Source organism: Grammomys surdaster, unplaced genomic scaffold (genome assembly GCF_004785775.1).
Source record: "Grammomys surdaster isolate TR1022 unplaced genomic scaffold, NIH_TR_1.0 129, whole genome shotgun sequence".
Taxonomy (NCBI): domain Eukaryota; kingdom Metazoa; phylum Chordata; class Mammalia; order Rodentia; family Muridae; genus Grammomys; species Grammomys surdaster.
Window position 1 is genome coordinate 8,377,301 of NW_021604587.1, and position 12,265 is coordinate 8,389,565.

General features: G+C 39.8%; 1 protein-coding gene and 1 pseudogene across 2 annotated transcripts in view; one reads left to right on the top strand and one right to left on the bottom strand.

The window, feature by feature from the left end:
- Sel1l2 (SEL1L2 adaptor subunit of ERAD E3 ligase) overlaps positions 1-12,265 on the top strand; it is a 131,027-nt gene that overhangs the window by 36,652 nt on the left and 82,110 nt on the right. The gene's annotated exons all lie outside the window — the stretch shown is intronic.
- LOC114610482 lies at positions 3,820-5,475 on the bottom strand (annotated as a pseudogene). Its single transcript, XR_003709692.1, has one exon. The product of XR_003709692.1 is annotated as a mortality factor 4-like protein 1 pseudogene (transcript).

Here is a 12,265-nt window from a genome sequence, read left to right on the forward strand (position 1 = left end):
AAATGATTTTCATTGCTACTTCACAACTGTAATTTTGCTACTACTATGAATCATAATGTTACTATCTGATACGCAGCGACCCCTGTGAAGGAAGATAGCAAGTTTTAGGCTAGCTGGGGCTAAACAGTGAGAATTTGTCTCCAAGATACAAAACAAACAATAATAAAATAAGTGTGATCACAGAGGTGATACCTTCTTGGGTATTCAATAGCAGGATGAGGAAATCACTAAGGCCTTGGCTACAAGAACAACTCAAGTGAATGATTGATGGGCCTTTGTGACAAACATCACCAACAAAACTCTAAAGGGGAGGAGGCAGCAGTATTGCTCTCAGTGTAGAACAATTCCCTTCCTAAGCCAGTATGTTCTTATTGTGAGATTAACATTGGGGGACCAATAAATGATTACACTTTTAAAAGATGAATTTTCAGTATCATGATTTATAGTGGAGTCAGGGTTAATATTTGGAGCTATGTCCTCTTCGGTATATGACATTTTAAACTTTATAAGATCCTTTCACATGTACTTTTCCCTCTTCTTAACGTCATTGTGTAGTGTAATTGGTTCTTCAAATGCTTATCCACAACCTGAAAATGAGGAGAGTCTAGTCCATTAGAAACATAAGTCTTTGTTAGGACAAGATTTCCTGGCGCTCACTCATCAGACACAATGCCTATTATACATCACACAGTAGCTCTAATTCAGAATTTTCAAAGGGTTCAACATGTTATTTCATGTTTTGCAAGACCTCTATTTGGTAATGTCTCACTGAGCTTCTGGTGTATAATGCGGTATCTTTTTCAGCTTCTCCCAGTCCAGCCTTTGCACATGCCAGATAAAATAAAAGTGCACACATTTAACTAAAGGTGCTTCCTTCTCCTCAAGGCTTCGTCGTGAAATGCAGTGAGTCTTCACCCTCTGGACATTTGGTCTCTTTCAAACCACCCGTCTTCCATCATATTTCTGCAGATAGTACTTCCCCCTTCATCTCTAACTGGATTCAGGCTATCTCCCCACCCCCACCCGGTACTCTCTTGAACAGTGCTTCTCAACCTTCCTAATGATCTGTGGCCCTATAACAGAGTTCTTCATGCTGTTGTGACCCCCAACCATAAAATGATTTTGTTGCTACTTCACAACTGTAATTTCGCTACTGTTATGAATTGTAATGTAAATGTCTGTGTTTTCCAATAGTCTTAGACAACCCCTATGAGAGGGTCATTCGACCCCCAAAGAGTTGCGACCCAGGAATTGAGAACCACTGCCTAGAACATTATTTCCCACAATCCACTTGCTCTGGTCCAGGGAAGTATACATCTATCGTCCTTTGTATTTGCTACATCACTGGACCATGAGGAGGTGAGCTCAGAACAGCTCTAGTCTCCCTTTCCTGCTTTAACTTTATTCTTGTGCCTGCAATGTTCATGAACTCCAGATTCACCCTTGTGTTACCTCAGTCTAGCTGCCACTAGTTACACTTTCTCCCCTTTCCTGGGGTCACAGTCTAGGACTCCAGTTTCCAATGACTACTGGTACCATTCAAAGTTGTTCCACAAATGCCCGAGCCTCAAAGGACCTCAAAGCCATCCGTCCTTCCCTCTGTTCATCACTGCCCTTGTGTACAGATTCCTCCTGATCTTACGTTCCCATTGCAACGTGAACACAATACACTTTCCAAAGCCTGAGAAGACAACTATACTCCAGGTTGACTTTAGATTATGGTAGTATAGACCTCATCTAGCATTTACCAGAGTCAGCATTCTTGAGTGAACAATTACTACTGTTAATTACAGTCACTCACTGTGTACCTATTTCCAGGACTCATCTGATCTTGTAAAACAGAAACCTGATCAATTAAGTAACAGTTCCCCATATTTTCCTCCCTGTGGAGCTCCTGGCAACTAACATTGTACTTGCTGTTTCTATGAAGGGAAGTACTCTAAGTATTTCATGTAACTGGAAATGTACAATGCTTTTCATTTAGTGGCTGGCTTATTTTGCTTATCATAATTTTGTCAAGTTCATACATGTGACAGGGATGCTGAGATAACCTTTACAGGCTTGTTCACCACCGGTACTCTGGTTTTTTAAAAATGTATTTTCAAGTCTTTCACTTAGTTTTCAATCAGGTTATTTGTGAGGATCTATGTCATTGCTTTTGTTCTTTCTTGTACTTGCTGTTTATATGTTATAGTTATTAACCTTTTATCCAATTTGGAATTTTTTTTCCACGTCTCCTCTTCACTTTTTCTGTAGTGTCCTGGTTCCACACATAGCAGTTTTTACTGCTTCTATTGTCCAACTTATCTCTATTTACATCTACCAACTATAAATTTGGGATCATATCCAAGATAGTCTTACTAATCTAATGTCATGAAGCTTTTCCCTTGATATTTCTTCTGGTAGTTATAGGTCTTACATTTAGTTCTTTCATCATTTGAGTTTTATTTACAGTGAAAACAAAGATCTATTTTTACAATTTTGCATGTGGAGATGCTCTTCCCAGCACAGTTGTTGAAATGTATGTCCATTCCCATGGAACGGCCTTGCCTCCTTTGTCAAAAGCATTTGACCATATATGAGGGAGAGTTTGTTTCTGGCTTCTCTTACACTGTACACATCTCTCTGTGTTTTCAGTACCATGATAGGCCTCTGTGTGCGTGTATGTGTGTGTGCGTGTGTGTATATGTGTGTGTGTGTGTGTGTGTGTGAGCGTGTGCACATGCAAGTTTACTGAATCTATTTTGGTGGGGGGAAATCAGGTTGGTTGGTTGGTTGGTTGGTTGGTTGGTTGGTTGGTTGGTTGGTTTAGGGAAATGGGGTCTGAGACTTACATCAAATCCAATGTTGTAACCAAAGCTGACCTTGAACTCCTGATCTTCCTGTCTTTACTTCCTGTGCACTGGAATTGTAGGCATGATCTAGCACGACTATCTGGAGTCGGGGTGTTTTTAGTGTCTAGCAGTTTTGTGAAAAATCTTTAAGGATTTCTATACAAAAGTTTTTTGTGGATAGATAGCATAACTCTACCTTCTCCAATTTGAATGGCTTTTTATCCTGTCTATCTCTGAATGGCACTGTCCATTCAGTGCCACACACAAGTGGTAAGATTGGACGTTCTTGTCTTGGTCTTGATTGTACAGGCAAAGCTCCCTCTTTCACAAGCGAGTACGATGTCAAATAGGCAGTGTTAGTGTGTGTTCCCTATTATGTTCAGGTAATTCTCTCTTATTCCTCATTTGTTGAATTTTTATTATCAAAAAGTACTGACTTTACCAAATACTTTCTCTGCATATTAGACATCATTGATTGTTCACTGTGATATATTATGCTTGTTAATTTTCAAGGAAGTTAAGCTATCCTTGCATGCCAATAATGACCCCATTTCTCCACAATATTTAATCTGTTTAATACAATAGTGAATTCAATTTGCTGGTGATTTGATGAGTATTTTTGTATCAGTTCCATCAAAGATGATGGTCTGTAGTTTTCCTTCCTTGTACTACCCCTGTGTTGCTTTGATAACAGAGTCATGCTGACCTAAGAGACTGAGTTTGAAAGTTTTCCTTCTGCTAAAAGATTTTAGAAGACTCTTAAAGAGAGTTTGGGTTCTTTTTTATAAGTTTAGAATATGTATATGTATATGAATATGTATATGTATATACATATATATATCACATACAAATAATATAAACTGTGAAATCTGTAAAATATACTACTAGGAGTGATACATACACATATATCTTATATATTTTAGAGTATCCTGGACAAAACAGAAAAGTATGTTTTCTTTTTTTTGTTTGTTTGTTTGTTTGTTTGTTTTGAAATTTAAAGAAAAAATTTATTGAAGATCTGAAAAACAACTTCTACTTTTCCATAAAACTGTAGCTACACGATGCATTGCGTCTATCATGTTAAAACGTGCATTAGACACAAATACAAAAACCATGAAAACAAGCCACCATTCTTTAACAGTTGAGCAAAGATAAAATGCCTAAGGAACAACATGGATGACTTGCAAAAGATGGGCTCTTTAAGCACCATTAAAAAAAAAAAAAAGAGCACAGATGGATGAGTGTTCAGTTATATACACTGAAGTGAACCTTTGGCACTAGGAATCAGAGCATTTTGTCATAGAGCATTAACACATATTATAAAAGTGCGTAGTGTCAAAGGAACAGAACCACCAGCATTCAAAAGCAGCTTTGTCAACTTGGCAAACACTCTACAGCATGTCTCTCTGTTGTCCATCACTGATACACTGGTAGAAACTTTGAAATGAAAAAAAGAAAGAAAAAAGGAGCGGTTACTCCTTTTATTTTCTCTGTTTAAAATCAAACAGAAAACAAACATCAACTCTGTTATACACTAACGGTCTTCAAAGTACATCATTTGTACAAGAGAAGGACTAAGAACCAAACTGTTTACAGAGATCCAAGCACAAGTGAGAGAGAGCACGCCCTCACACGGCTTTCCGATGGTACTCGGGAGGAGCCACTTCATAATCACTGGCACTGAACAAAGTTGCAGAATTCTTTGCCAGGTACTTGAGGAAATCATGTAGATAGTTCAGTAATAAAGCAAGGCTTTTCTCATCTAGAGGCGTATAGGCCAACATCGCTCCAATTCGCACGAATAATCTCAGTAAATGTGGTGCTCCATACACCTGGGACATGGGTGCATCTGGATGATCGGCGAGAATTTCAGCATACTGTGGTCTCTCAAATTTGTAGAGTAGCTGAGTGCCCAGCATTACATTGAAGTACTCCTTTATCCCTGCCACAACCTCATTAACAGCATACTCCTTATTATCTGTATTTCCTCGAGACTTCTTATAATTTGCATAATCCTCCAAAATGGAATCCACGTTCTTCTTGGCAGGAAGATAAAAAAGCTGCGTTTGTCTGGTGATCAAGTCCCAGTCATCAACAAGCCATGGTTTCAGCTCTTCAGGAATCTTCACTTTAACTTCAACTCTGTTCATGAATGTTTCCTCATTTTCAACAGTAGGATCTACCCGGGCTCTCTTCTTCCTAGGAGGCTGAGGTGTCTCACTGGTACTGCCACCATCTCCATTTCCAGGTGTTTTCTGCTTGTTCTTTTTTGTTTTCACTTCAACATTTTTCTGCTGCAGACCAGATGCCTTCTTCCCTGGAGCAGCCCCTCTCATCTTGCCCTCTGCATATTGTTCCTGATTGGCCTTTTGAAGTTCTCGCTGTTTCTGCAAATTGGTGTCCACGTATTTGAGTACTCTGCTTTCTGGCACCCATTCATCCCAATTTTTATTCCAACCACTGTAATGGATAAAGTACTTCACTTGTTTGTCCTTTATGGCAACCTTTACACACTTTGCTTCATAAAGAAGAGGCCCATGAAAGCACAGCACTCGCTCGCCCTCCTGGAATTTAGGCTTCGGGTCCTGCTTGGGCGCCATTTATAAGTGATTCGCCGCCTCCTCCTTCTCCCACCACCCCCGACTACTTGAAAAGTATGTTTTCAAACATATTTATTATTTGGAAGTACATGGATAGTCATATAAATGGGAATAAACTGTCTTACTTTTCTATTGCTGTTACAAAACACCATGATCAAGAAGACTTATAACGTATTTATTTGGGCTTAGGCTTCATATGATTAGAGACGATTATAGCAGAGCAAGGGCAGGTCAGCAGGAAGAGCTGAGGGCTCACATTGTAATCTGCAACCAGACAGCAAGAATGGTGAGAAAGATGAGTCTTTTGGCCATCAAAGCCCCCAGTGACACACCTCCTCCTATGAAGCTGCATCTCCTAATCATTTCCAAACTGTTTTACCAACTGAGGACAAGGATTCAGACATATGGCACTATGAGGGACCATTCTTTTTTTTTTTTTAATTTACATCTCAAATGCTGACTCCCTTCCAGTCCCTCCATCCCTCCCCTTCTTCTCTGAGAACATGAGGCATCCCCTGCCCCCCCCCCCACCTTGGCATATCAAGCCACTGTCAGATTAGGTACATCCTCTCCCACTTCGGCCAGACAAGGCAGCTAGAAGACGGAGCTGCCTGACTGCTACACACGTGTTCGGGGGGCCCTGTATTAGCCCATATATGTTTTTTGGTTGGTGGCACAGACTCAGAGAGCTCCCAGAAGTCCAGGTTTGTTGAGTCTTTTGGTTTTCCTGAGGGGTTTCCATCTATGTATGTCAAGGCCTTCTTCAATCTTTACCCAAACTCCTCCATAAATGTCACCAACCTCCATCTCATATTTGGCTGTAGTTTATCTCCTTCTGTTTCAGTCTGCTGCTGGATAGAGCTTCTCAGAGAGCTGTCATGCTAGGATTCTGTCTGCAAATATAACAGAGTATCATTAATAGTGTCAGGGGTTGGTGCTTGACCTTGAGATGGGTTTCAAGTTGGGTCGCTTATTGGTTAGCCTTTCCTTTGCTCTCTGCTCCATCCCTGCATTTCTTTTAGACAGGAAAAATTTTGGGTTGAAAGTTTTGGGTGGGTTGGTGTCTTTATCCCTCCACTGGGGGTCCTGCCTGGCTACTGGAAGTGGCCTCTTTGGATTCCATGTCCTTGCTATTAGGCATCTCTCTGCTAAGGTCACCCATATTGACTTCTGAGAGCCTCCCCTGTCTGGGGTCTCTGGGACTTCCCAGAGAGTCTCCCTAACTCCCCCACCTCCCACACTGCAGCTACAGATTCTCATTCATTCTCCTGGTCCTCTGGGCCTCTCTCCTGTCTCTCCTCCAACCTGATCCTGCCATTCTCCCTCCTCTACCCCCACAACTCCCTTATTCAAACTACCTCATAAAGAATATGAATAACCAAATAGAAAGTTAGATAAGGTTTTTCCTACCAACTAGATTTCAGCCTCAAGCCCACAAAAAGTCTTTGGTGACTCTTTTTTTTTTTTATCTCTTTTGAATGAGACAATTGTAAATAAGGTTTCAGAATCTGGTTAAAAAAAAATACAACTTCTTAAGATAGTACATTGAAAACACTATAGGTCCCATAATTAAATGTAAAACCTGCAAAAGTTTGACAATAATAAAGCATTTCTGAATGCACAGTACCCTAAGGTTAATTCAGACTCAAAGACTCAATGAATCTGAAGTGTTTCCGCCAGCACTCACACATACATATCATGTTGTACAACCTCAGTATAACCTGGTTCTGAACACACCACAAGCCCACTTTGCACTTCACGTGTCACACATTGCCAACAAGTCATGCTCTGAAACACTATGGCTCAGACTCAGACCTATTCATCATTTATATGATGAATTTCAATGTTCTTACTCAGTATACAGAGCTTCTGATTTTAGAGGAACATAAAATTCAGTTATCGAAAGAAATGCTGACTATTTTCCAGCCATCATTCCATAACATGTTTGAATAAAGTTAGTATATATTTGCATCATATTGTATCAGAATGGTTGGTGTTAATAATTGTTATTTGGGTTATTGATTGAGTTTAATTTGAAAAAAAAATGTGGTGAATTTTGGCTTGGAATTAGTAGAGCATTCCAAAGTGTATGAGACAATATAAACATACTCTTGCTATTTTAAACTTCATATTTAAACAAAGTAGCATTCTTGGCATTGACGATCCCAGCACATTCCATTGTAAAACTTCAAATCTGATGAAACACTGTCCTCTGTGTACTCACTGGGAAGACGTTAGAAAACCAGTCTCCTTTTTATTTCAACCTCAAGTAGGCCTCCAGTGTTTTCCAGCAAACATTAACATCTTGCTAGTCAAATTTACCATGGCTCTTTCTTCTGAGACTTCTAATAGGTGTTCCCTTCATGTTTGGCAGATGATCACACTTTTTTTTCTTACTGAAGAAAAAAAAGGTTAAAAAGTGGACAATCTAAAAGGCAATGTACCCTCCAATTCTTTCAACCTGTCATCTAATGTGTGTGCCAACATAACGTACCCTAGACACAAACGACATAAGACTCACTATGAAAATGTCTAAATACGACATGTTTATCAATGAATTCTTGACTTTCTTCAACCCTGAGCCTGTTCCTCCAATGTCTCCCATTGTAGAGAAATTTTAATCCATCAACATGGCTGCTCTGGCAAAGGATCATATCCAAAGATCTCATCTGGCCAGAATGCAGATACACCCTGGATTACAGTATAATCTAGCTGAAATATAGACACACCCTTAGTACACACCTTTAATGCTTAATGATAAGGGTAAGGTTAGTTTGTAGATGCAAGCAACCGAGTATGACATCCAACTGAGGGCAAAGTAACTAATCGGAGACAGATTTGACAGAATGATTTGGAGATAAGATACACCCAATTCACACAAGAACAGGACTGGAAAGACAGGCTACAAGAGAGAAAGGGTGGTGGCTGGTGGCTAGTGGCTGGTGTGTGTATATGGCAATTTACCAGGACAGTTTTACAGAAACAGGTTACAGCAAGAACAAGCTAGACAGATGAAGACAGAATTAGCCAGAAAATGAGAAGGAGCCAGAAGATTAGAACATATTGCTAAAGTTAGTATGAGGTCAGATGAGAACAATTCAGTCTGAAGCCAAGAAAAGCTGGATTGAATCAGTCATCTTGGAAGATTAGATTGTAACAAGCCTAGAAGCTTCCAGATCTGGGCCTAAGGATAGTTAGAACAGAAAAGAAACGATCTGGGCTCAGCCCAAGTTATATATTCACACAGCTTGGTTATGGCTATCATCTCATCACTTCATTTGAGGAACTAAAGGCAACATTTACATCTCATGTTAGTTATTAGCTACTCTGTCTACTACATGCTTAGATGAAGACCCTCCTGAAGTCATGTCTTGTTCTTTCTCTCATACCTACACCCCAGTTCTCTTGGTCCTTAAGATCAAAGACCAAGTCATTTCAACTGTCCCACCACCAACCATTAAAATCACCCACCTGGACTCTGTGGTAGACATCTTTCTGATATCCAGCCTGTAGTTTGTCTACTGTAGTCTATTACCTCATAGTACACAGTCCATAAAACTTAAAGAACAATTCGAACTACTTCTTATGTCCTAAAGAACATATTATAACCCAGTATTTTGAGACATTAGAAGGCAGCATGAAAATACACAATAAAACAACCAGCAAATGCTCTGCCAAAAGGATATTTTTCTTTTTTATTAAAATTTTAAGATACAAAATGGGTTTTGATGAAAAATTGTCATGCATATGCTTCATTACAGTTTTCTCATCACAGGCCCTCATCGACCTCTCCTGACTCACATGGATCCTCCTTGTTGGTCCCTTTCACTATCCACCAAATATTTCCTCCTTCTGTCTTCATGCCATAAGTGTTCTATTACTCCCTACCTTTTAAGGTCTCTGCCTTCACTATCCTGGTCCCCTTTCTAGTTTTCATGATCTACACACACACACACACACACACAGAGACACACACATGCACAGACACACACACAGACACACTGATACACACACACACACACAGACACACACACACTCATAACACTTGTCCACATCACATTGCATAATCTCTTATATAGAACACCCTAGAAGAAACTAGAAAAATCTGTTATTTTCAAATACATTATAAGAATATGAATGACATCATGAAAAGTTGGATAAGGTCTTTTGGGGTTCTTTTATTGACCTTGAATGTATTTTCTAGTTCTTACTATCCATCTCTGATAACCAGCCTACTGACCTGCTCAGTCTTGTGGTAATGCTTTCCACACTGTTTGTTTGTTTGTTTGTTTGTTTGAATCACTGTATTAAATTTTCAATGATTCTATTTGGATTTGTTGTTGTTGTTGAACTTTTATAACACATCAGTGGCTTTTTCATCTGTCTTCCTGATATTCTCTTTCATTTTTTGACTTTCTTCTCTAGGTACTTGGTAGAATGTATCTCCTCACCTGTGTCCTTTTTGACGTGGCTGATCAGTTTTACCAGAAACCTCTGACATATTGATCTGTTACTTATTTCGTGATCTTTTGATGCAGTTCTTAAGAAGTTGTGATCTCCTGGAGTTGTCATGCTGCGCTGCTTTTTCATTTTTCTTGCACGTCTGTGTTGTGATTTGCTGGTCTGTTGGTTTGGTGATCTTTTTTTTTTTTTTTTTTTTTTAGTGTTCTTTGAAGAGCTTCTTACTGAGAAGTCTACACTTGAGGTCTCAATTACCAGAACCACTCAGAAAGGAACAAGTAGTTTTAACAGCAATGCAGTTGTTTTAACTAAACAACATATAAAGATACATTTAAAATCAATTAAAACCCAATAATACAAACCAAAAAAAAAAAACCATAAAACAGAAAGTGGTCAAAACTACTATAGAATGTGAATGAACTTAAAACTATTTAGAGTATGTATAGCAAATGACTGAAATAAAGAAGCCATAGAAAGGGGAGAAGTGGGCGGGGGGGAATGTCAGATACAAGCAAGAAAAATGAAGAGGCGTAGAGAATGATATTCTAGGGGAAGTAGTGAGATAGAGAAAATTCAAAAAACAAAAATCAAACATTTCTAAATAATTAAAATGGTTCAAAAACAAAATGAGCTAAATGTAGAAGAGGAAGAGAACAGTAAAAACTCAAAAAAATTTTTAATAAAAACTAATACAGTAACATCAAAGTCCTGCTCACACTACAATGGACAACAAAAGATGGAAATCACAGAGATGAGGGGAAGCAAGGAAAAGAGAGAATGATGTACATTCTCAGAAATGTACACACAAAATTACATGAATGTGTAAAAGGAATGAAAATAGAAACATACAAAACTGTAAAGCATAATAAAATAAAATGTTGCTGAAAGTGTAGGGAAACAGGAGTGGGAGTAGGGCATCCAAAAATCGAGTAAAAGACAGAGGAAAAAAACATAAAGTGCTGGAGCAGCTCCTTTGGGGGCCTTCAGAAATGAGGGATGGCTACTTCTATGCACAGGAGTAAGAAGAGGACTATTCGAATTCTTGTCCTTCCTGTGACTTACATTGTTGCACCTACACACGTGTTCCATGATCTTGTGTGTTATCTTGTGTTAGCAGTTTCCCATACACAGAAGGGTCCTCTACCGGCCACATTTAGCTTTAAAGTCTGTGATCAGCAGGTCCTCCCATCCTTCTAAGTCTACTCAAATTGTACCACATGTGGTAGCTATTCTGTAACCAGGGCCTTTCATAGCACTAAGGTCTGTACATCAGCATACCCATCTTCATAGTTCTATGCCCTCCTGTTTGTTTCACCCTATGAGAGGGATACAGCTGTGGATGTCCAGAATTCAACTTGAGCTTCAAAATCTGGGGCTCCATAGCAGGGAACGGCAAAAATGTGGTTCCAGAGGTTGTTTCTTCTGTTGACCTCAGAGCCAGGGCTGTCAAACTCCAGAGTCTGCTCCTGGCCAATGAGGTAAGGGTACCTTTCCCTGTGTCATTTGCTCTTTGAGATGAACCTCTTGCTGCACACTTTTCTTCCCAAACCTCTAGCTTTCCACAGCTACCTCTAGGACACTCTCTCATCCCAGGACTATGGTCCAACTCCCTGCGTTGTGGTTGTTCCTTGTTCTCAGTCCCCCACCCCCAGCTCCCTACCACCGCCAGTAGCCTAGTTTGAGATGATAGGTTCCTCTCAAGATGGCATTCATTTACTGTCTCCATGTCATATGCAGTGACAGAATGGATTTCTTCTTCACAGCTGACCTATTTGCTGGAGGAATCACTGTCTTATTAATACCTACAACATCCATGAGCACACATACCTGCTATCTGAGAACTTGAGAAGAAGAGGCAGGAAAACCAAGGCCTGACTGGTCTACATAGGCAGTTCCAGACCAACTAGAACTACCAGACACAGTCTTGTCTCAAACTAAACAAACAAAAACAATAAAACAAAACAAAGACCCTACTACCTGGATCTACAGCATGTGAGGGTTGTGAGCCTGTCCTAAGGGTAGGACACCAGTGTCCTTTCATCAGGCTCCATGTTTTATCTTCTGAATAAGGAATTCTCACCCCCCCACACACACACACCAGGGAGCCTTGGAACTAAAACTGTTATCTCAGTTGACATCTGTGTATAACCCACCTTTTCCTCCAAGTCTTCGGGTTACCTATCACTACCTTTGGGATTTTCTAGTGTTTTCCTGTTTTCTTTTTGGAGCAGGGCCCCTCTTTTTCTTATTCCGACTGTTCTCCTGGGCTACATAGAGGCAGCTTCTTTCTTGTGTACAATAGTTCCGAGAGAGAGAGGGAGAGAGAGAGAGAGAGAGAGAGAGAGAGAGAGAGAGAGAGAGAGAGAGAGA